The following is a 4,640-nucleotide window of genomic DNA, read 5'->3' as shown; positions in this document are numbered from 1 at the left end:
GCAGTACTATCTGAAAGAAAAACAAGGTGATCCACATGTGAGAGCCACATATGTAATTTTAAATTTTATTTCAGCTACATTAAAAAGTACGAGACAGAATTGATTTTAATGCTATATTTTATTTAAACCAATATATCCAAAATATTATTATTTTAACTAATAATCAATATTTTTAAATGAATTTAAATATTTTTAATTTTTTCATAGTAATCTTCAAAATTCACTAAGTATTTATACTTTCAGCACATGTCAGTGCAGCCTAGACATATTTCACGGACTCAATAACCACATGTGGCTAGTGGCTACTGCATTACACAACATAATATTTGAGTATATGCCAAAAAGTAGGACTGCTGGGTCATAAGATATGCACGTTTTCAACATCAGTCAATAATGACCTTTTTTTTTTCAGTTATGGTACCAATTTACACTTTGACCAGAAGCCTTTAAGAGTTTCTGTTATTGGCCGGGCACAGTGGCTCACACCTGCAATCCCAGCACTTTGAGAGGCCGAGGCAGGTGGATCACAAGGTCAGGAGATCAAGACCATCCTGGCTAACACGGTGAAACCCCGTCTCTACTAAAAATACAAAAAATTAGCTGGGCGTGGTGGCAGGCACCTGTAGTCCCAGCTACTCGGGAGGCTGAGTCAGGAGAATGGCGTGAACCCGGGAGGCGGAGCTTGCAGTGAGCCGAGATAGCGCCACTGCACTCCAGCCTGGGCGACAGAGCAAGACTCCGTCTCAAAAAAAAAAAAAAAAAAGAGTTCCTGTTATTCCATACCCATGTCAACATGCCAGACGCATTGATTTTTACCAATCTGTGGGTACATATTAACAATTAATTGTAGCTGTAGTTAAAATTTTCATTTCTCTGGTTTCTCATGAGTTGTACAATATCTGAGTGATTATTGGTTATCTGTGTACCCCTTCTATGCCACCATGCCTGTCAACTGTTCCACTCATTTTCCTGTTGGGTTGTTCGTCATTTTCATATCAATTTTTAAGGGAGCTTACATATTCTGGATACTAATCTTTTCACTGTTACAAGTGCTGCAAATATTTTCTCCTATTCTGTAATTTCTCTTTCCACTGTCTTTAAGATACTTCTGATAATGAAATCTCTTTATTTTAATGTAATCAAGTGTATTAATCTTTTCCCAGATGAATTGTGGGTTTTCTTTTTTAAAAATCATTTTCTACCCCAACATTGCAAAGAAATTCTTCTATATTTTCTCCTAAAGTCTTTCTACAATTCTAGATTGACAGTTATTTTCTCTCATAATATTGAGGATTTTATTCCACTGTCTACTGAATACCCTTTCGCTGTGGAAAAGTGAACTGTGGGTACTGTAGTTCCTTTGTATTAATCCATCTTTACTCTCTGGTTATTTTTAGACCTTTCCATGATTTTAGTGTTCTTCGGTTTCACTATGAAGGATGAATATGTTTGTAGTGTTATAAATTCATCGGGCTACCTGAATCTGAAGTATGCATCAATGTTTCACCAATTAAGAAAAATTCTCAGTCATTATCAATTCAAAAATTGCTGATCCTCTCCTCTCTTTTCCTTCTAGAACTCCAATCAGATATATGTTAGACCTTCATACTCCATCATCCATGTCTCTTAACCTTTCATATTTCTACTCTTTGCCTCTCTGCATGCATTCTGGAAAATTTCTTCAGCTCTATATTCCTATTCATTGATTTATCCCCTCTAATTAGCTTTCTCTTTGAGCCATCATGACAGCTCATGTCCCAAAGTGAGACTGTGCTGAGGCAGAGGGAGGAGAAAGACAGCCTGAATTTAAAGGAGGCAGAATCAATGAAGCTGGGGAATGATGTTGTGGACTGAGTGAGTTATGTGAGGGACAATGTCCAATGATGGGGTGCAGGCAGATGCACCCACCAATAGCTGGTGCTCATCAGTGTCATCAAAATCACAAAGATATGTTGACTACAAACAGTAGATTAACAGAAGCTCTTGGAGAAACAATACTCTGTACAGTAGAGTGGCCTGAGCAAGCATAACTGTCCAAGCTGCCCGGTTTCATATATTAACTTCAAGTTGGGAAAAGAAAGAGCAAATAAATCAGCTGCAATTTAATGTGAGCTCATTTGATGTATTAAGGTTTGTTAAAATTCTACCAACATATAGTGGTATAAATCCTCTAGAACTGTGCTGTTCAATGCAATAATCACTAGCCACATGTGACTACTCTAGTGAAATTATATAAAATGTAAAATTCGGTTCCCAGTCACACTAACCACATTTTGAGTTCTCAGTAGCCACATGTGGCTAATAGCTAATGACTACTGTATTACACAGCATGGATATAGAACACTTTGATCTTTGCAGGAAATTCTAGAATTCTGCAGAAAAGATTGAACATCACTGCTATAGAAGCTGAAGAGGTCATGATTGATGAAGACAGTTGAATTTTTTATTTTGTAGTCTTTGACTCATAGGGAAAAAAATCAGGCAAAACACAAGAAATAGCCTCATAACATGAGAAATAGCCTCAATAAAACCCAGACATTCCACTTCCTGCTGGGTTCAATACCCGGAGAGTGCCTTGTGCCAAATTGGGAGAGATTCCTCAAAAAACGGGAGTAGAAAGAGCATAGAGAATGTTGCAAACATTGTGGAGAAGCTCCTGAAATTCCTCTGTCCTCTGACTTTGACTTCGTGGTTGACCTGCATTTTCCACCACCCTCCATCCCATCTCTGCACTGTGGAAAATATTGTTCATATTTCATTCATTAAACAGAATGGTTTGGCAAGAATAAGGCTTGACCAAGACAAACTTTTAATAATAAAGCCTGTAATAGAATCCAAGGAAGTGAGGAAATTGACCTAAACATCCAAATAAGGAACTCAAGGAGTTAGAGCTTTGAGTTATAAACTGGAAGGGAACTGTGAGACACTGAACTTGCAGGGCCTGTAATCCCTTCATGTCGGAGTTGACCAAGGCTGATTGCTCAATGCCAAGGTGAAGTTAACACTGTCTGCAATCTCCAATGGATATCCTAAATAAACTCAAGTAGACTCTGAAAAAGTGCAGAGTTTGATACCGTTTATGCAACATTTAAAAGCATGCAACACAGTCTAGAAAATGTTATTATGCAAAACAATACCAGAGATTGTTTTTTAATACAGTATATTCAATAAAAAGAAAAACACTTGCATGGTAATAAATGCCAACTTCAAATAGTGAGCTTTAAAGGCGGGGGGGAAGGCATCAGGAAGGGAGACACAGAGAGCTTCAACTGTGTATGTTAATATTTCATTTTCTTTTAAAAATCAGATGCAGGGATGTCTACTTGTTACAATCGTCTTACAGAACTATTGGTAGGTACAGAGGTATCAGTTACTTTTTTTTTCTTTTAGAGATAGGGTCTCACTCTGTTGCCCAGGCTGGTCTTGAACTCATGGACTCAAGCAATCCTCCCACCCCACCCTCCTGAGTAGCTGGGACTACAGGCAGACACCACCATGCCCAACTCCAGTTACATTATTCTTTGAATGTTTCTGTTTAAAATTTTTTTCTGACAAAAGAAAAGCTAAATAAAACAAATTCCACTTCTCCCCATTAGTATTTGTATGATATTGAGCTTCCTTTTTTTCTTGTTGCAAACAGGACTAATCTAGTACCTACTAGACAGGCTGTCATGAGAAGTTCAGAAAAGGAACTGTGCCACACACAGAAGACAGCTACAAACCACTCAACACACCCTCAGGGAGTCAGCCTACTGGAGGGCGCTCTCTGGTGCGGCCGGGGCAGAGGGATATGTGGTGGTGCAGAGCAGCCAATGGGACATGAGGTGCGCAGTTGGCACGCTTTGCTCTAAAGTATGAGGCCAGCGGTGGTTCATTTTCCTTGAGACTGGAACAGATTAGAGGAATGAAGCTGGGTCCTGGTGTTCCAGTTAAAACAGAAGGAGGGTTTGGATCTGTAAGCCTGTCTGCTTACTTTGGCTGGCTAGGCTTCCTATTTCCACATCTGTCCACAGGTCAGGGGAAGCAAAATATGTGGATGTAAACGTTTGCAGTGGTTCTAGCACATCAGCACTTCAGGAAGCCAGATTCCGCTCTGCAGATCTATACGGGCTGACCGCCACCTGCAGGGACAGGCAGTCCGCCCAAGCGGACCAGAAATTGCTGAGAGAAGAGAGGCCAGTTGGGAATGTTTCCTGCCTTTTCCTCATCCACCTCCTAGAGCACCTTTGGTCACTCAACTCAATCAAGCATCTTCTCTTCATTCCAGCACTTCTGAATGCTACCCTCCCTGCCACCCCTTTCTTCTGTCATCCCTAAAGTCCTCATATCTGGGAAGATTCCTGTCTCTATCACTGCCTCACCACTGGCCTCCTCCTTCTGCCCTTCAGGGACCTCCCTCCCAATCCTCAGCCTCGCGTTCCACAGCCCCCGAGGCACTACTGGAATCCTCCCACCTCCTCCCCCACCCACACCCCTCCACCCCTCCTCAAGGATACTATCAACCAAGTTCTCAGGCACAGCGCTCATACATTCTGATGCTTTCCAGGACTCTGGGCTTGACTCTCTCCATAACACATATTCTCGTCATATCCATGCCTATGATTTCAATTTTCCTTATAAGCCAGTGACTTCTGAATCTG

Source organism: Pan paniscus, chromosome 12 (assembly GCF_029289425.2).
Source record: "Pan paniscus chromosome 12, NHGRI_mPanPan1-v2.0_pri, whole genome shotgun sequence".
Taxonomy (NCBI): Eukaryota; Metazoa; Chordata; class Mammalia; order Primates; family Hominidae; genus Pan; species Pan paniscus.
The sequence above is the reverse complement of the archived record's forward strand: the minus strand, read 5'-3'. Positions refer to the sequence as shown.